Source organism: Canis lupus, chromosome 10 (genome assembly GCF_011100685.1).
Source record: "Canis lupus familiaris isolate Mischka breed German Shepherd chromosome 10, alternate assembly UU_Cfam_GSD_1.0, whole genome shotgun sequence".
In the NCBI taxonomy this organism is placed as follows: Eukaryota; Metazoa; Chordata; class Mammalia; order Carnivora; family Canidae; genus Canis; species Canis lupus.
The window spans coordinates 69,892,004-69,912,274 of record NC_049231.1 but is presented as its reverse complement, the minus strand read 5'-3'; the positions used below and the strand labels follow the sequence as shown (position 1 = coordinate 69,912,274).

At 58.8% G+C, this 20,271-nt stretch overlaps 1 long non-coding RNA gene across 1 annotated transcript; it reads left to right on the top strand.

Moving 5' to 3' along the window:
- The first annotated feature begins 13,564 nt into the window (after positions 1 to 13,564).
- On the top strand, positions 13,565 to 16,684 carry LOC119873786. The gene is made up of 3 exons (XR_005365267.1): positions 13,565 to 14,610; positions 15,833 to 15,969; positions 16,409 to 16,684. It is a non-coding gene; the product is annotated as an uncharacterized LOC119873786 (long non-coding RNA).
- The last annotated feature ends 3,587 nt before the right edge of the window (positions 16,685 to 20,271 follow it).

Here is a 20,271-nt window from a genome sequence, read left to right as displayed (position 1 = left end):
ATTTTATTTTATTTTATTATTTTTGGTAGGTAGTTTTTAGACTCAGACACGTAGATGCCAAGAAAGTGAAGGCCGTGGGGAAGGCCAGGGGGACAATCAGGAAACATGATCACATTATCGTCTTGTTCCGCAGGGAATGCTCATAATGAGGACCACGTCAGTGTTTGTTTTTTAAAGATTTATTTATTTATTTATTTATTTAATTTATTTATGAGAGTGTGCTCATGAACAAGGCAGAGGGAGCAGGTGCAGCACACTCCCCACTCCCCACTGGGAGCCTGATGCTGGGCCCTGAGATTATGATCTGAACTGAAGTCAGATGCTTAACCGACTGAGCCACCCCGGGTGTCCGGGGAAAGGGTAGTTTTTAAGGCAACAGGGAACTGTGGGCCACATTTTTTTGATTTTTAATTTTATTTTATTTGCTTTTTTTTCACACTTTTAAAAAAAATGATTTTGTTTATTTATTTGAGAGAGAGGAGGAGAGCGTGCACAAGCTGAGGGGGAGAGGGAGAGAGAGAAGACTTCCCATGAGCGGGGAGCCCGACCGGCTGGATCCCAGGACTCTGGGATCATGACTTGAGCTGAAGGCAGATGCTTGACTGACTGAGCCCCCCAGGAGCCCTACGTGGGCCACATTTTAGCAAGATTTCCCCCTAAAGTAATTAAAATACTGTTTTGGCAATGGAAGCTTCACTTTGTTTTTATTTTCATTTTTTGGAAGCTTCACTTTTTAGGAAAGGTATTTTATTGGAACCTCAGTGATTCTGGATGCATCTGATGCTGTTGAGCTGATCCTGATCAGGGCTAGCCGTACTCTCCCTGGTTTGGGGCACGCTCTCATCTCAGGTTCACAGGGCAGCCCTCCCCACCGCAGCCCTCGGCTGCCTCACAGCCTACAGTCCCTCCATTTCTGTTGGATTCCATTGTTCATCAAAGTGAATTTGTGCATGAATACTTTCCCGCCTGAGAGCTGGCTGATGGCTCCCTGATGCCCCGGAGATAGATGTGGAGCGGAGACTCTGAGACGGGCACTCCCTGGGGATGGCAGGCCTGGGCGGGGTGACCTAAATGACCAGAGGGCAGGACAAAACTGCTGGCATTTGGGCAGGAGTGTGTTTTTTAGGGAGTAGCAGGGGTGGGTGGAGGACAGACTGCACCCTCTTCACTGCGGTGCCTGAAGATGGCCCACTCCCTGGGGCAGGGCCAGGTACCTGTTGCTTTGGTAGCCTGTCCCCTCGAGGCTCCCCGGCCTCCCTGTCCCCAGATCTGCCTCTGCGAGTCACCCCGAACGACTGCAGGGGTGCTCCAATCAGTGAGGGAAGGGCAGCGCCGAGTGTTTCTGAGATGAAGGTCATTTATGGATCTGAGAAGGGAACACTGGGTAGAGGGCAGTGGGTGGGAGACGTGTCACACCACCAGGACGTTTGTGTGTTGACAATAGATGATTTTGCTGTGTGCGTGCGTAAGACATTACACAGCCTCTTGTCGATGTTCGCAAATGCGGTTAGATTACAAAACGATGCAACGTTTCTTCTGTTGGGGGAGAATAACAATAATAAACTAAAATAACACTGTCAAAAGTCTTTGAAAAGATTTCAGAGGTTTGCAGAGCCACGCGCTGTTGCATCCCGGGCTAGCGGTAGAGTGAGGCTTGGTCCACTGGTGGTTTTAAGAAACTGCGTAATAAAATTTTCTATTTTTTCCTAGTAGGAATATCATGTGAGGGGTAGAGAAAGACCAGCCAATTTTAACTAGTAGAAATTTGATTCTTTTTTTTTAAGATTTTATTTATTTATTCATGAGGGACACAGAGAGAGATAGAGAGAGAGAGAGGCAGAGACCCAGGCAGAGGGAGGAGCAGGCTCCATGCAGGGAGCCCGACGCGGGACTCGATCCCGGGACCCCGGGGTCACCCTGGGCCCAAGGCATGTTGGGCCTTAGATGTTCGATGAAGCTCCTGGCTCTTCTCCGCATGCGACACCTCGCGTGTGATACAGCAGGGTCCTCGTGCCGGGACCGAAGTCCAGGTGGCGGGGCTTGGGGGGAAGGCCGCCCGCGGGCTGCGTGTGCCCCTTGCGCTCTGTGAGCCGGGGTGAACGCGGCCCGACGGGCCCCGGCGGGCGAGGCTGTGGCAGCACCAGGAAGGGGGCAAGGCAAGGTGCCGCCGGCCCCCTTGGGAGTGGGCCTCAGTGGGGGGGTCGCAGGGGGACGGGTGTTAAAGGATCTCCGTCAACCCCGGCCCGCGGCAAAGTCCCCCCGTGTCCCCGAGGTCACCGCCGCGCAGGGGCGTCGAGGGCAACGCGGCCCGGGCCTCAGGGGAGGCTGGTGGGGGCGGCGCAGAGGCCTCGCTCCTCCACAGCAGCCCCGGAACCGTGACTCGCTCCCCAGGCATCCCTGGGCCTGTGGGGTTGCGGTGCCTGTCGGGCCGGGCTGTCCCTGGCCGTGTCCTGGGGGCGCTGGGGCGGCCAGGCCGGCTGAGCAGGTCCAGGCCCGCGGGCGGCACACGACGTCCCCTGCGTGCTCCTGGGCGGCTGGCCCTGTGCTGGGCGTCCTTGGTGGCGTGGTGACACATCACATCCTGGGAGACGGGTGGTGTCGGCTCGGCCGCATTTTATGGCTAAGTAAACAGGCCAGGACACTGTCTGCTAAAGGGCGCACGCGGGGCCTGGGGCCAAGGATCCCAAGGCCAACGGGGGCGGGTGGGGGCGTCTCCATGTCCCGCCCGGTCCAGCAGCTGCCCACGGGGGACATGGGGCAGGCGCCCCAGCAGCTGCCCGCTGAGCGGAGGGGGGGGCACAGGGGCTCTGGGGCGCCCCTTCCTGCCCGTCTGCCCCCCGGCTCCTGCCTGCTCGTGGGCTCGGGACCTCCGGCGGGTGCTCCCCCTTCATGAGCAGAGCTCCCAGCCTTTAGGGAAGGAAGGCAGTGGGTTAGAGACGTGTTTTACGGCAGCAGTGCCTTCTTCCTCCCCTAAAACCTTTTTCTTTTTCAGAACACTTTTAGGTTTACAGCAAATTAGGAAGATGGAACAGGGATCCCTGTGTACGCCCGCCACCCACGTGGGCGCCGCCCCCATCGCCCTCGCCCCCAGGCCGTGCGTTCGGGACACCCCATGAATCGTGGGGCCGCTCTTTTATCCCAGCAGTTTCCCGTGGTCTTAAAATTGAGCACAGATACGAGGGCGAGCTGTGCGTGCCGTCCTGGCCCCCCCTTACCGCCCACACGTAGCAGGGCTCCTGCTCTCGGGTGGGGAGCAATAGCGCTCCCCTAGGAACAGCCGTTCGCCCAGGCTGTGCCTCCACAACGTAAGCTCCAGGGACCAGGCTTCGCAGAAACTGCAGTAAAATAGGATGTTGTGCTGAGGCACCGCTGGGGCGAGCGGGCGCGGCCTTGGGGACCTGCTGCGTCCACGGCCTCGGGGCCTGCTGCGTCCTCGGGGCCTGCTGTGTACATGGGGCCTGCTGCGTCCACGGCCTCGGGGCCTGCTGCATCCTCGGGGCCTGGTGTGTCCTCGGGGCCTGCTGCGCCCACGGCCTTGGGGACCTGCTGCGTCCACGGCCTCGGGGCCTGTTGAGTCCTCGGGGCCTGCTGTGCCCATGGCCTCGGGGACCTGCTGCATCCATGGCCTCGGGGCCTGCTGCGTCCTCGGGGCCTGCTGCATCCACGGCCTTGGGGCCTGCTGCGTCCTCAGGGCCTGCTGCGTCCTTGGGGCCTGCTGCATCCACGGCTTTAGGGCCTGCTGCGTCCTCGGGGCCTGCTGCGCCCACGGCCGGAGGTGGCTACACGGCAGTGCTGCTGCCCATCGCTACCCGCCCGCCGCCGTGCCCGCGGCCCAAGTGCAAGAGCGGGAAGGGCCCCCTCCGTTCCCTGCATCGGGCCTCCCTTTCCTCACCGTGGCCTGTGGCGCCTGGAGCAGCAGGGGAGCATCCCCCCCCGCCCCCCCCTCAGGGCTCCCCGAGCCGCCTCCTTCTCGCGGCCTCTGGCCGGGTTCGCGGCCCACAGCGCACAGCGCACAGCCTCAGGCCGTGGAGCACCTTCACTCGCCTCGTCCTACTTTTACTTCTTCAGCAGTGACTCTTCCCTCCACTGTCCCCTTGGCCCAGTCGCGCAGGAAGCGTGTCCCTGGGAGGCCACCCGGGGCCTCGGGCGCCCAGTAGGATGAGGGCTCCAGAGAGACGCCCGGGAACCCCGGGCACCAAGGGCGCCAAGCGTGCCCCCGTGCGGCCCCCGGGCCAGGGGACGGGCCAACCTGCCGCCGTGCCAGGCCTTCCCGCGTCCCCCTGCCGTGTGTCATCCTCGCGGGGGGTCTGGAGGGGCCCTAGGCCTGCGGTCCCCCTGCCGGGGGGTGACAGCCAGAGCCGACCCCTCGGGCCGCACAGGGGCACGGGTGCACCCAGCCCCCCCACGTTGGCCGCGAGCCTGCCCGTCCCTGCGCCCGGTCACAGCGGCCCTGTCGCCCGTGTCTCAGCCCGCCCGCCGGATCAGTTCCCACAGAGCTGCTGAACTCGAAGTCTCAGGAAACGTGTATCTTCTAGACTCCGGCAGGGTGCGGGGCAGCTTGGGGCGAGCCCCCCCCCCGAGGGGCCAAGGGGGCCTGGCTCTGGGGCCTGGGGCGGGGGCGGCTGGGAACGACCCGATCAGGGGGAGAGTCACAGCCGCCGCCTCGGGACTCGGGCCACGCTGTGTGGACGGCCACGGGGCCCGCACGGCCGGGGGGGGGGGGGCACGGACAGCAGCAGCTGAGCGCCACGCAAAAGGAAGGAAAACGCTTTTGTGAAAGAAGATTGTGAGGGGCAGTGAAACGGAGCATGTGGCAAGGGAATTTTCCTTTCTCTCTTTTTTTTTTTTTTGTTTTTTTGAGATATCATAATTCACAAACCACAAAATTCGCCCTTTAAAATGTACAGTTTGGGGCACCCGGGGGCTCAGTCGGTGACTCGTCTGCCTGAGGCTCAGGTCACGACCCCCACCTGCGCTCCTTCCCTCAAGTTAGGAGATCTTCAGAATGACCTGGTGGCGGTGGTTCCGATGGTTCCTGCGCGGTGGCTGTTACGAACCATATTGCTACCGACACGCACGTGCAGGTGCTAGTGTGGACGTCAGCCCTCGGCGGCCTCGAGTGTTTACCGGGAGCGGGATTCCCGGGTCATATAGTGATTCTGTGTTTAACTTTTTGAGGAGCTGCCGTGAATTGGGGATTTTGATACCTTTTTTGTTTTTGTTTTTGTTTTTTTGGTTTTTTTTGATACCTTTTTTTCCCGATTATAAACATGTTCTTTGTAGGAAATTTATGACATATGCATATGTACTCAGAAGAAAATAAGATTCGCTATATGACCCGGCAATAACTACCTTTAATATATCATCTATTTTTTTAAAAAGATTTTATGTATTTATTCATGAGACACAGAGAGAGGCCAAGGGAGAAGCAGGCTCCATGCAGGGAGCCCGACGCGGGACTCGATCCCGAGACCCCAGGATCATACCCTGGGCAGAAGACAGACGCTCCACCACGGAGCCACCCAGCCATCCCACTTTTTTAAAAGATTTTATTTATCAGTGTATTTCGTATCTTCTTTATGTACATGACTTGAAAATGTATTGAATTCAAAAATATATAGTTTTGTGTCTTAATTCTTTCACTTTACCTTCTACTGTAAGCATTTTCCATGTCAGTAAATATAATATTGTTTCTGACCACGTTCTATCATCACTTGATGCATTATTTGATTAACCCGCTATTCTAGGACATGTAGATAATTTCCACATTTTTGTGATTATCACGGGTGGTGCAGTATCTTTGTATGTAAATGTCCATCTGTATCTCAGATACATTTTTTTGAAAATATGTTAGGCTTTTTAAAAAAATGTGCTAGGTGTTGTGTGTGTGTGTGTTTTAAAGGTTTTATTCATCCATTCATGAGAGACACAGAGAGAGAGAGGCAGAGACACAGGCAGAGGGAGGAGCAGGCCCCCCGCAGGGAGCCTGATGTGGGATTCGATCCTGGGACCCCGGGGTCACGCTGGGCCAAAGGCAGGTGCTAAATTGCTGAGCCACCCAGGGATCCCGGGGTTGTGTTTTTGTTTTGTTTTGTTTTTTTTAATTTTTTTGGGTTGTGTTTTTTAAATATTTTTTCTAGGTAAGCTCTATGCCCATCATGAGGCTTGAACTCGTGACCCTGAGATGAAGAATTGCATGCCTGGGACACCTGCGTGGCTCAGTCAGCGGAACGTCTGAATCTTGGTTTCGGCTCAGGTCATAATCTTAGGGTGGTTGGTTCAACCTCATGTCAGGCCCCAAGCTCAGCTGGGAGCTGGGAGCTGAGATTTTCCCTCTGCTTCTCCCTCTGCCCCACCCCTGCTTGCACTCTGTCTCTCTAAAATAAATAAATAAATCTTAAAAAAAAAAAAAGAAAAGAAAAAAAAACAGAGTTGCATGCTGTACTGATTGAGCCGGCCAGGAGCCCCGTACATCTCTGATAAGTTTTGAGATAAAATCTTAGAAATGAGGTCTTTGGGTAAAAGAACATTTAAAAAATAAACCTTTCGTTTTGAAATGATTTTAGATTTACAAAAAAGTCGCAAAATAGTACAGTTCCCATATCCCCTTCACACAGCTCCCTCTAATACTATCTCACCTAAATGAGTATATTCATCAAACCCAAGACATTAACGTTGTTACGTTACTATTAACTAAGCTCCAGACTTACTTGGTTTTTGTTAGTTTTCTTATTAATGTCCTTTATCCATTCTGGGATCCAGTCAAAGATAGCATGTTGTTAAGCATGTGAATATTTTTAAGGCTTTTGGGGTGTGTGTGTTTGTGTGTGTGTGTGTGTAGGAAAGTTGTGTTAATTTATATTCCCATCAATAGTATAAGGGAAAGACTTTGTCAGTCTAATAGGTATTACAGCAACAGCTACAACATCAATTTAGTGGGCATTTATGTTTCCTTTAAGTATATGGATATTTTATTAGATAATACATGCAGGACACTTTAAAAAATTCTTAAATTTATTTATTCCTGAGAGACCCAGAGAGAGAGGCAGAGACCCAGGCAGAGGGAGGAGCAGGCTCCCTGTGGGGAGCCCGATGAGGGACTCGATCCCGGGACCCGGGGTCTTGCCGTGGGCCGCAGGCAGGTGCCCAACCCCAGAGCCCCCCAGGCACCCTGCAGGAGTGTTAAAACCACCTCATCAGTGAGAACATTTATTTTTTTATTTTATTTTATTATTTTTTTAAAATTTTTATTTATTTATGATAGTCACACAGAGAGAGAGAGAGAGAGAGAGAGAGAGGCAGAGACACAGGCAGAGGGAGAAGCAGGCTCCATGCAGGGAGCCCGACGTGGGATTCGATCCCGGGTCTCCAGGATCACGCCCTGGGCCAAAGGCAGGCGCCAAACCTCTGCGCCACCCAGGGATCCCCCAGTGAGAACATTTAAATGGAGCGATGCCAGCTACAGAAATAAACATATAGTTTTGGAAACAATACATCCCTCTTTTTAAACATGGTTCTTTCTAGATTTTTTTTTTTTTTTTAATTAAAAAACTTAAGGGATCCCTGGGTGGCGCAGCGGTTTAGCGCCTGCCTTTGGCCCAGGGCGCGATCCTAGAGACCCGGGATCGAATCCCACGTCAGGCTCCCGGTGCATGGAGCCTGCTTCTCCCTCTGCCTGTGTCTCTGCCTCTCTCTCTCTCTCTCTGTGTGTGACTATCATAAATAAATGAAAATTAAAAAAAAATTTAAAAAAACTTTTAAGCGTCGGTTCCAGAGTAGTCGGCCGCCGTTGGGCTCAGTCCGGGGGCAGCAGTCGTGCCCCTGGCCCGCCCCGGCACCCCACCGCCGCCCGCCCGCCCCGCGCCGAGGCCCCTCTGGTGGTCAGGTCCTTCTCCGGGTTTCGGTTTGTCTCCTTTTTCCTTTGTTCATTCGTTTTGTTTCTTAAATTCCACGTGTGAGTGACATCGTGGGCTGCCTGCCTGTCCCTGACTTCCCCGTGCATCACGCCCGGTGGCTCCCTCCACGTGGGCCCCAGGATGGCCTCTTCCCAGGGCCGCATGGCCCGTGTCTCGGGACACCTGCACGGCCGCTCCGCCTGCCGGTCGCAAATAATGCTGCTGAGAAACGGGGGGCCATGCACCCCTGGGATCAGGGCTTCTGTAGTTTCGAAGTAAATACCCGATAGTGCGATTCCCGGGCCGTAGGGTCGTCGCCCTGCTTTTCCCTTTTCGAGGAGGCCTCACGCTTCTGCACAGGGGTCGCCCGGGTCCCAGGAGGTCGCCTCGGTCCCTCCTCCTCTGCACCCTCACCCACAGCCCCTACTTCGCGAGCTCTCGCAGCCATTCGGCAGCTGTGACGCGGTGGCTCAGGGTCGCTTGGATGGTTTCCTGCGCCAGCGCTGCCGAGCCCCGTGCACGTGCCTGTCGCCGGCCCGATGTCTTCTTTGGAGAAATGTCCCTTCGTGTCTTGTGCCCGTTTTTTAAGTCCGTGAGCGCTTCTGGGTCGCTAGCGGGTTTGTAGATTTTTCCCATCCGTCTGGGAACCACTTATACGTTTTGGTTTTGACTTCCCGGTCATGATCGGGGCTCTTGTCAACACCTAAGCCTTCACGGCCCACTCAAGCGGACACACAGCCGGTGTCAGAAACCGCCATCAGTGCATCCTGCAGAGTCACCAGGCGCTGTCACCCGGGAAGGGGAGGCCCGCCAGATGTTTCCTGCAGAGGCCTTCCCAGGCCTGCGGAACCTGGGCGATAGTGCGGTGTGTGCTCTGGGGGAGCCTGCCCCGCTGGTGACCCAGAGGCCGGCCGCGGGCGCAGTGGTGCAGGTGGCAGTGACGTGCCGCAGAGGGCCTGGCCCGGGCGTCGGAGAGCGCAGGCTTCATCCTGCCCTCCTACTCCCCAGCTGAGCCTGAGCGCGTCTGCTCCATTTTCTGGGCTTTCTTTCTTTCATGTGGTTAATGGCAGGACTCGGGGGCTGAATGGACTGTTGCCAAGCACTCTGTAGAGCGCTGTGCACACGGGTGGTGTGGCCAGGGGACTGAGGGGAGCCTCGGGGGCAGCGTGAACCTCGGTCCACCATCCCGGAGGGCAAGACACGCTCCTGACCTCAACTCTGCTCCCACCCTGACCTCCCACCTTACGTGATGGGAGGGAGCTCTAGTGCTGTCATTGTGGGCCCCTCCTCACAGGGTCACCCCAGGATCTGGGAGGCTCCTGGTGCCGCCACCTTCTCGCTCGTGGACCCGGTACCCTGTGAGGCTCGGACCCCGCGCTCAGGCTCTGCTGGAGGCTCTGTGCCCAGGGCCCCACTCACCGGAAGTGGAGAGCACGGGTCTGGATCCTCCTGCCGCTCTCCAGGGTCCCCCTCCCCCCCCTTTCATTGTCTCCCTCCCAGGGTGGCCTCCAACACCCTCCTCGCTCCTCGGAGTCTGCCAAGAGCTCAGGCCCAGGAAGAAGGAGCGGAGGAGGACGGGCCCTAGGGTGGCCTCTCTGCAGTCCGAGCCTCAAGGAGAGCGGCTCCACGAGCTCCTGGAATGAGAAGGCAAAGGGAAGTGCAGCCTTCTAGACACAGAGTGAGGCATCCCCGGGCGGCTCAGCGGTGAGCACCTGCCTTGGGCTCAGGGCGTGACCCCGGGGTCCTGGGATCGAGTCCTGCATCAGGCTCCTTGAATGGAGCCCGCTTCCCCCTCTGCCTGTGTCTCTGCCTGTGTCTCTGCCTATTTCTTTCCCTCTCCCTATGAATGAATAAATAAAATCTTAAAAAAAAATAAACACAAAGTAACATCTGAGAAAATGAGGTGGCCCCAGCAAAGAAACTGGGAGAAGTGTCCTCTTGTCCAAATGCTGTCAGGAACCTGTGGGGTGTCCCCAGGCGTGTCCTTCTCCACCCTGCAGAGAGGCGGGTCCCAGAACCTCGGAAGCATCCCTGGACACTTACCTCCTCGAGCTGGTGCTTCCAGGCAGGGGGCAAGGGTGTCTTTGGACATTTGGATCTCTAATCTCTGTTGATTAGAGACAGGAGGAGCAGAGGCCCTGCGAGCAAGGAGCCCAGGTGGGCTGGAGCCAGGACGCTGGGATGGTGGCCTGAGCCAGAGGCAGGAGTCCCGGGCCCCTGGACAGATCGCACCTCTCGAAGGCCGCAAGGTCTCGGGGTTTTCTCGGTCTCCACTGCCCACTTTTAGCCTGTGGGCGCCAAGGAGAGAAGCAGGAGCTCCTCGGTGGGGCGTTGGGGGCCCAGTGGCCGGGCCACGGGGGAGGCTTCTTGCCTGAGCCCCCCGCGGGCAGGGCTGGAGCTGCCTCGGGGTAAGGAGCCCCCGTGTGGGTACCGGCCTGGGGGTGCCCCTGGGGGCGCCCAGCGAGAGGACAGGAGCACAGACGCCCCTCCATGGCCCACTCCGGGGCCTGTGCAGGAGCCCAGCTAGCCGCGGGCCGCCCGGGCGTGGGGAGGAGGCCAGCCCTCCGCAGGTCGGCTCGCCCGGGCCCGGGGCGTGGGGGCAACCCCGCGTCTGAGGGAGGCTGCTGTCACTCCAGAGGGCCCTGGGGGCGCCTGTGCTCATCTCTTCGGGGCGCAGGGAGACTGGGGGGCTTCAGGGGGGGTTTCCCCAGATGGGCTGCGGGGTGGCCGCGGCGCCTTCCCGGGGCGCTTGCCGTCCCGAGCCGATGCGACCCAGTCTCTAATCAATAAATTAAATAGTAAAAGAAAGTGGTTCAATTAAAAAAAGATGCACTGTAGCCACCCGACGTCTGTGATGAGCTGTTGGGGGTGACGCCTTAAGCCAGGTGTGCGGTCACAGCGACTCAAAAATCGCGTCGGACGGGCCGCCTGGTGGCTCAGTGGGTCAAGTCGCTGACTCTTCATCTCAGCGCAGCTCGTGGTCTCAGGCTTGTGAGATCAAGGCCCGCATCGGGCTCCACGCTCAGCGCAGGGTCTGTCTCTCTCCACCTCGCTCCCTGCTCGTTCTCTCTCTCTCTCTCTCTCTCTCTCTCAAATCTTTTTAAAAAACATCACGTTGCCTCATTTGTTCTCTTGCACTTCCCAAGCCCTCCTAGGCGGTGCAGGACCAGGCAACGTGGAGGCAGTAGAAGCCCAAGACAGAAGGCCCAGGGCCGTGTTTGCTTTGACAGGGGAGGACAGGGCGGCCCACAGATGCTCGGGAGCTCGCCGAGGGTCACGCGGCTACTTGGGGCACTTGTGGGTTTGGGACCTGAGGGTCCCGCCCTTCAGCCCTGTGCTCTTCGACGGCCGTACGCAGCGCACAGTCCGGGTGGTTGCAGGAACCATGGCTCTGGAACAACTAGAGAACTCTCGGGGGCAGGGGGGGGGGTTCCCCTTGCTGGTGATTTCCCACCCACGGCCTTGCTGCCAGCGTCTTTATGTGGTTTACTTGCACATGCTTGTCTCCGGGTTGTCATTTTCTTTTGAGACACTGGAACTCCCATACTTAAAAGAGAATGATTTGGTAAAATGGGATTCCTGCATTTTTGCCCAGTTTGCGTGTTGCGGGGGGCATTGGAGCAGCCCCGGCCTTGGGCGGCCTCACATGGGGGCCCGGGTCAGAGCCCTGCACGCGTGCTTGGCATGGGGCCCCAGGACTAAGGACGGGGGAATGAAGTGTGCGGAAGCGCTAGGTGGGGCACACGGGGGAGTCATGCCGGCTTCCTGGGGGGGCACCCTGGGCCTGCAGGGACCGGGCTTCTGCGTGGCCGCCCGCCGCTGGGGGCAGTGGGGGCTCTGCCTGCGTCCCCCCTGCCTCTTCCGGGAAGATGCGAGCAGGCCCGGAGCCAGAAGCGAGCCCAGGGGGTCTCGGGGAGCGAGGACCCGTGGGGCACAGCCACCGCCACTTACCTGGGGGGCCCGTGAGGCGGCCAGACCCCGTCCTGCTGCCGGGCCACCTCAGGCCACCGCCGGGCCACCGCCGGGCAGCAGCAGGCCGTCCAGCAAGGTGCTGGCGTTTCCGAGGGAGGACAGAGCGGCCCCCTGCACCCCGAGGTGCGCGTCTGCAGCCCGAGGCCGTCTAGCGCCTGGCCCTGGCCCGGTCCCACCCGCGACAAGCTCCTGGGCCTGGGCCCGCGGGAGCCTTGGGCACGCAGCCCCGCCCGCGGCAGTGGACCTGCTGACCTTGAGCTCGGGGTTGCTCGCCAGTGGCCGTGGGGCCGCACCTCCCGGCGGGGAGGACACGCGGCCTGGCTTCTGCTGCTGACCGGGCCAGGCTGGGGGCGGAGCCGCTTGGCAAATTCAAGTAGGTCTGCTGCAAACACAGCCTTCCCATCCCATAATTCTGGGTGCTTTCCCGGCTTACCAATTCCCTAAAGAGTGTGTGTGTGGGGGGAGGCCAAGAGGCTCTCCAGGGAGAGGAACTCGGTGACACTGGAGACACTGGAACTCCCATACTTAAAAGAGAATGATTTGGTAAAATGGGATTCCTGCATTTTTGCCCAGTTTGCATGTTGCGGGGGGCATTGGAGCAGCCCCGGCCTTGGGCGGCCACAGGCCTCCCCCTTTACCAACCCGAGGGACAAGGGACGGCAGGTTGACAAGGACGGGAAGGGGCGCTTGCAGGCTGGGCTCCCGGGGTAAGTGGGGTCCCTCTGGGAGCCTCACTCTCCATCCCGCTTCCCCTCCCTTGTCTTCACCCAGGACACCCCTTTCCTTCCTCACATCTCAGTCCAGGCGTCCTAGCTCCCAAGGAAAACTGCCACCGCGGCTACCCCGGAACGCCCTGTCCCTGTCCATTTAAGCAGGGGGGGCTTCGACCCACAACTCTGAGATTTCAACCTGAGCTGAGATCAAGCCCGAGCCACGCAGGTGCTCCTGGGCCTGCACTTCCACGCTCCCGGTTGCCTTCATCACTATGGAATCCCCATTATCCACGCCGGATGGAACCCCCCTCTGGAGCTGGTCTCCAACCTTGACGGTCTTCCCCCTGCCGCCCACCCCCCAAACTGCATCACGCGGAGTGGCCTGCGGTTGTTTTGTACCATCGTCCTGGAGCATCCCCACTTTCTTCCTTAGCCAACCTCTACCCCTCCGACAAAGCTCAGGCCAAGGCTACAGCCCCCAGGAGCCTTAGTGAGGGCACCGCCCCTCTGCTCTTCCCAGCACCCTCCGCGGAGCTCTGTCAGGGGCCGATTGCCCTAGTTCTGTGCCCCCGTTAGAGCTCTCCAAAAGCCCAGCTCCCCTCTGCATCCCCAGGACCTAGCGGAGACTCTGGCACATAGTTTGCAACAAATAAAATGTAGTAACGAAAGAATACATGAGTGAACAAGTGAATGAATTCTGCTGGGACTTGGGGTGCTCACTAGGGAGATAACATCTGAGGCGAGGGCAGAAGAATGACCAAGAATTTACAAAGCAGGAATTTTGATTTCAGGGAAGCCACGAGGAAGGGGGCCAGGAGGGAGCAGAGTCAGGCTGTGGGAGGCCTGGAAGGCAGTGGGGGGTGGGCCTGGGCAGGCCAGGGGTCAAACGTGGGGGTGAGGTGGCCGCGGCCTGCAGTGGGGGGGTGGGGGGGAGCTTGGAAAGGAGCAGACTGGAGAGCAACAAAATGAGTATAGTTTTGCTTATAAAACCTGAAAAGTGGGGTATCCCTGGGTGGCTCAGCAGTTTAGCGCTTGCCTTTGGCCAGGGCGTGATCCTGGAGTCCTGGGATCGAGTCCCATGTAGGGCTCCCTGCATGGAGCCTGCTTCTCCCTCTGCCTCTCTCTGTCTCTGTCTGTCATAAATAAATAAAATCTTAAAAAAACAAAACCCTGAGAAGTGGACACTGGAAGGGGCCATCAGGCGGGAAGAGCTTTCAGAGGCCCCCGTTCAAGGCCGAGCCGGGGGGATGGGGTCAGACCCAGGTGTGCTCAGATGACACCAGCCCCTACGAGCTGCTGCTAAACATTCAGGAGTCAGTAAAGCTGCCCACTACTAAAAAGTCAAATCATATAAAATTATAGTCAAGTAAATTATATTAAAAACAAAGGTATTCAACTCATTACTTCTAAGAATTTCCGAATACCTTATTGTTTATGGCTTTAAGGTCGTTTACATCGGTTACGAGTCTGGAAGTACTATGTGATCCCTTGTTACTGTGCTTCTCTTTCCCATCCCGCGTTCAGCGGCGCCGCCTGGAAATCCGCCGTGGTGGGAGCATTTGCACCTGGAGGTTGTGGAGACCGGCAGACACCGTACGCCCGGGCCTGATCCATGGCTTTGTTGACTGTCTCGAGACTCAGGAAAATTGTGGAGAAGACGTCAATAAGGCGCTTTGAATATATATGTCTCTGTATCCTGTATCCTAGAGCTATTAGGGTGTGGATGGCACAGAGAAATCGGGCCAGTGTTCTTCCAGTATGTTCCAGAAGTACCGCCCGAGTCAGTAAAGAAGCTGCCGACACCACTGACAAGCGTAGAGCTGCAACCTGGACCTTAACGGTTTTGCTCTTTCTTATGGGCCGGCACGGGCAAAAGTGCCAGCCGGGGTTCACGCTGCAACTACGCCCCCTTGTCCCGTGTATCACAGGTCATGCTTTAGCAGGCTGCTGAGAGCGGCGGACGCTCTCTGGGAGACTCGGTTTGCCGTCTGCAAGTACCGTGTAGACGACCGTGTCCTTTACTACTACCGGTAAATTGCTGAACGCCCCCTCGGTCGGCAGCGTGTGTGATGAACCCGCGTGCGCACCCGGCCTCGACCCCGGGGGCCTGTCGTCCGCACCCACGAGCCTGGCGGAGGCCTGAGCACAGACCAGATGGGACTCTGGAGAGACTCCCAGAAGGGGGAGGGAGTCACGGGTGGAAAGAGCCCCCACGAGCGGGGAGGCAAGGCTCGGGTGGAGGGAGATTCCGAGGAAGGGCCGGAGGCGGGGCCTCCGCGTGTCCTCGGCCCAGGGGGGCGCAGCCGTGTCCGGGGAACTGGAGAGAGGCCTGCGGGTGAGGAGCTGCGGCGGCCAAGGCCTGGTGGCCGAGGGCGGTGGGGGACCGAGCCCGGCCGGGTGAGGCTGGCTCGGGAAGCGGGGGGACAACCCAGCTATGGAGCTGTGACCACGACGGTGACAAGGTAGGCGGGAGCCACGTTGGGGCCACCAGGCCTGGAGACGGCGGGTGCTCCGGGGGCGCAGGCCCTTGCGGGGCCCCGTCGGGATGCGGGTCGGGTGCCAGGCCCACGTCGAGGCGGAGGCTGCGGGCAGCCCCCCTCCCCTGGGCAAAGCCCCCAGCCGGCGGCCCAGGCTGCGTCTGCCTCCAGCACGCCTTGCCAGCCACTCTACAGTGGCTGCTGGAAACTGATAATAATGGATCGGGGCTTGCATTTTTTAAAATACCTTTGTTAATTTATTTTCTAATAATTCATTTTATTGTATTTTTAAAAAATAAAGTACATGACAGACCCGAAGCTTACACAATTGGGCCTCCCCCCAGAACACTGGAGAAGCACTGTGGTGGCCCACCCTTCTCGTTTTATTTCATTTATTTATTTTTAAGTAATCGCTGCATCCTCTGAGAGGCTCAGCGCACAGCCCCAAGGTCAAGCCCCAAGGTCAAGCCGCGTGCTCCATGGAGGAGCCCGCGGGCCGCTCTCACCCACCCTCTAACGCGTTCCTCCCCGGCTACTCCCCTTACTGACCCACCGGCTGAGGTTTCAAATGGTTTGTGGGGACCAGTTTGTGGAACTTAATGGGGTGTGTCATTAGCAACATTAAAAAAAAAGAAGAAGAAGAAGGCAAATGAGTTAGAAGATAATCAGATTTTACTCCACGTAGGAAATGCATTTTTGTTTCAGTTGCTTCTGTGCTTCATATCCCGTGGTGCACACGGGTGCTAGAGTGTGATGAAAACGTCCGTCTTTCTAGGCTCACAGCGAGGAAACACGCTTGGGTGCCGCTGGTGTGCGGATAAAGACAGCACGGCCAGGCCTGACCTTCCAAATCCGGAAGAGAGAGCGACGGCGGAGGCAAACCAGGCAGAGCTTCCTGGGAAAAGGGCGAAGGTGCGTGGGGGTGGGAGGACATTCGGGTTACGGACGAACAGAGGGAACAAGAGGAGCCAAGTCGGGCCATGATTTTCGTGCCTAGATTGTGTCTCCACCTTTCAGGGGGCCTGGGAGTTTGCAGATAGAAGGGTGGCGGTCCCTGTGACGGGGGCTTGGGGGAGCCCTAAGTCCGCCGGGGAAATCAGGGGAGACTTCCCAGAGGCAGCAGAGCCTTCGAGGGAAGACTTGGGGTTCTCTAGGCACGCGGGGAAGGCTTATGGGGAGGCACAGGAAAGCCCATCGTGTCTGGGGAACCATGAGCCACTTGGTGTAGACGGAGCATGACTTAGGGAGGAGGCCTTCACCTGCGGCATGGCCACTTGAGAGTTTATTTTGGGATGAGGAGCCATGGAGGACTTTTGAGCCGAAGGATGACATGAGTGGACTTGTACCTCAGGACCCTGGCCGTCCCGAGGAGAGTGGATTCGTGGGGAGGAGACCGGCGGCACCGTCACTGCCATCGATGGGCCCCAAGGCGGGCGGTGGGGGTGCAGGGCCAGGAGACCCCGGAGGAGGAGCCAGCAGGACGTGGCCCCCGCCCGTGATGGGAGTGGCCGCCAACGGAAACTGCCCGGTGGTGGTCCCTTCAGCCCAGAAAAAGAAGACAGGTTGGGATCCCTCGATGGCTCAGCGGTGGAGTGTCTGCCTTCGGCCCAGGGTGTGATCCCAGAGACCCGGGATGGAGTCCCACGTCGGGCTCCCTGCATGGAGCTTGCTTCTCCCTCTGCTGTGTCTCTGCCTCTCTCTCTCTGTGTGTCTCTCGTGAATAGATAAATGGAATCTTAAAAAAAAAAAAAAATGATCCAGAAACTTGGGGCCCAGGAGCCAGTGGGACAGAAAAGACTTGGGAGGAAGAGCAGTGATGCAGATGCTTCAGGAAGTCAGATTGGGTTGTGGCCTTTGGAGGCCACCGATGTGCCGGGCAAGGGCGCGGAGGTGAGGGGTGGGGGGGCGGGAGCCAGGGGCTCCGGGAGCGAGTGGGTGACACGGGGAGGCAGGCAGGAGGCAGGGCTGCACCTTTGTGCGGGTCGGAACGGGTGCTCCTTCCTCCAGGCGGAGCAGCTGGTCACCCCGCATGCCGGGCTGGCCAGAGGACGCAGGCTGCACCTGAGCCCTTCCACAACGAGAAGGAACGAGGAGTTCTCGACCAAGGAAGGTGCTGGACCACGTGGGGGGTTTATTTTTTAAGATGTGAGAGACCGGTGCGGTTGACTTGGATGAGCAAGGGGAACCCATGACAGAAAAGAAAGTATAGGACGGGACACCTGCCACAGGTAGCCGGGCGGGTGGGCGCCTCCGGTGCACTGGGGCCAGGGCTGGGGCTTCAGGGGTGTGAGGGGGAGCAGCGCTGTGTGCTGAGCCCAGAGCCCGGGGCCCGGTGCGCAGGTCAGCCTGCTGGCGAGAGGTAGTGAGATTCTCCGCGGCAGGGCCTGGGAGCAGGCGCCGAGCGGGGACGCGGACACGGCCCACATCAACTCCCGGGGTGGCCAGCGGCTCTGCTGCCCGGGCTGGGCGACGTCTACACTGCCCAGGCTTTGGGCCGAGGACTAGGCCGAAGAGGCCGGAGGGGTCTGGGCACAGCGCTTGAGTTTACTTAATTTTACTTTTTACTATGGGAAATCTTCAAACACACCCAAAACTTGTGGGACACCCAAATGGACCGTCATATACCCATCATTAGCCTTCGGGGATGATTGTGACTGTCAGTGTTACTGTGTGACCTTCCCCTGTAAGGACTTTTTCAAATTTTAAAAAAATCATTGAACAGATATTATTATTATTATTTTTCAAAGATTTTTTCTTTATTTATTCATTTATGAAAGACAGAGAGAGCAGGCAGAGGCAGAGACAGGCAGAGGGAGAAGCAGGCTCCATGCAGGGAGCCCGATGCGGGACTCGATCCCAGGACCCCGGGTCACGCCCTGAGCCGAAGGCAGGCGCTCAACCCCTGAGCCCCTCATGTGTCTCAATGTACATATATTTTAATTGGACTTTTTTATCCAGAAAGTAGCCCTATCATCCCAAACCTTCCCGTGCGGCGAGTCCGTGTGAACGGGCTCAGTCCCAGGGCGCTCGCCCCAGAGCCTTCCGCAGCGGCTGCAGGCGGCGACCGCAGTTGGCCCACGTCTGTGGCTCGTGGGCGCTCTCGTCCTAGGTCTTGGTACTAATGCAGCTTTCCCCTTAACACTCCTTTCATTTTTGTTTTTCTTGGTAATATTGGTTGACTTCTGTGGGAGGAGTTGCCCCGTGCTCCTTGGCCCACCGTCCACACCCCTCTCTGGATTTGGGGCGTCTGTGTGTGAGCGTGTCTCCCAGCGCACCTGACACTCGGTGATTCATCTCAACGTGAGGCACGGTTGGCCTCAAGAAGTATGCGTGGAATTGAATCAACCCACTTACTTGATATTGCCCGTCCTCATCTTTGTTGCCTTACGCTAATTTGCAGCTCACAGCCTGGCGCCTGGCACACAGTAGGCGCTCAATAAGTGTTTGTTCCTGCTGCTACCAATGACCCGGGGTTGTGTCCACACGTTAGGGCTCTACCGGTTTTCCCCCTTTCTCCCCGCCCTTCCTCCAGGTGGTGAAGACAAGACATGACCTTGAGGAGCCACCCGGCAGGTGCCCTCACTCCCCCGCTCCCGTAAGTTGGGGGCGAATCTCGGTTGGCAGCGGGTTCCCCGGAGCAGGTCCCTGCTCTGGGGCTGCTTCACATGTCTGCGTCGCTCACGATACCAGTTATCATTAGCAGCAATTAAAAGTATTTCAGGATCAGTTCAAAGCTGCCTTTGAGGTATTTTAAGTCGGACCAAAGTCCTCCCTGTGTCGCTCCGAGCGCGTCCCCGCTGCCGTCAGGAGGCCGCCTGCGCTTGCAGATCGCCGTCTGTAGGTTCTGGTTGCCTGAACCTTCCGTGCTTTGTGGGGTGTTGGCCACAAGTGGGTCGTGCGTGTGCCACTGCCGCGAGAGCTCGGCCGGGGGGGGCCCAGGGCCTGCGAAGCGGGTGGAAAGCCGACCTGGAGGGCGGCCGTGGGGGCGGGAGGGAGGCTTCGGAGCGCCCCCGGGGGCCTCACGTCTGGTCGCAGATAGAGACCCGGAGGGAAGCACTGGGCACGTGGGACTCCCAGGGAGTCAGTGCGCGTGGCCTGCCCGGGCCTGGAGGGCTGGCGGTGGCACCGAGGGCGCTGGGCCCGGAGATGACGTTCCCGAGGCACCTGCTCCCGGCCACGACCGCCACCGGCTTCGTCCTCCCCGTCGGCCGAGGCGCCAGCTGGGGCCCGAGCGGGGCGGCCTCCCAGGGGGGCGGAGGGCAATCCCGGCGCCGGCGGAGGCCGGGGAGGGCCCAGGCTGGGAAGGCCGCTCCTCGCCGGCGTCCTGGGCCGCGGCTGCCGGGGTGCCCTCGCTCCTGCTGCGGAAGGCCCCCCCGTGGCCCCGCGGAGCCCAGCGCCCCCCGGGGCTCCCGTCTGAACCCCTGGCTGGGTCTGTGTGCAGAGTGCGCCTCTCCGCCCTGCCGCCACCCCCGGGAAGCAGAGCCCCGACCGCGCCCGCACCCCAACCCCGAGCCCGGGGCGTCCGCACAGGCCGTGGGGCTCGCGCAGGAGCGGGCGCGCAGCTGGGGCCTTGCGCGTGGTGCCGACGCCCGGCGAGGGGAAGGACGGAGGGCACACGTCGGCCGCACGCAGCGGGGGGACGGGAGGGCAGGGCGACCCACTTTCAGAGCCGCATGGCTGGGGCTGGGACTGCTGCCCATGGTCCGTGTGCGTAGACGTGTCAGCCTCAGACTCCTCAAGGTGGGCTGTTAAACGTCTGTATCCTGTTTTCATTAGCTTGTGCCTCGGCGCTGGGGACCTGCCTCGTCCTCTGAGCCAACAGTGTGCCCGGGGGCTAATAATCAGCAGGTGCCTCCAATAAATCTGCTTTTAATACTCAGTGTAAACATGTGTGCAAATACGTCTGTGAAATGAAAGGTGGGAACTGACTTCTCTACGCCAGTCACACGACTTCAGAGCTGTTTTGAACCGAGGCCGGTAGTGTGCCTGCCTTTGTGTGGACGCCACGGGTTTCACACGTGCGGGATGCGCAGACCGCGTGCAGGGAGTGCCCTTTGGTGGAAGGCTGTGCAGGCGTGCTGTGGGGGCCGTGGGGGGAGCGTCCCCGCCAGGCGGGTGGGCGCGGGGCCGGCCGTGTACGCCGCAGGCCCGCTGCAGACCAGGCTGTGGAACTGCTGGGGCCCAGCGACTGGGACTTTCTGGGAGCTTCTTGGC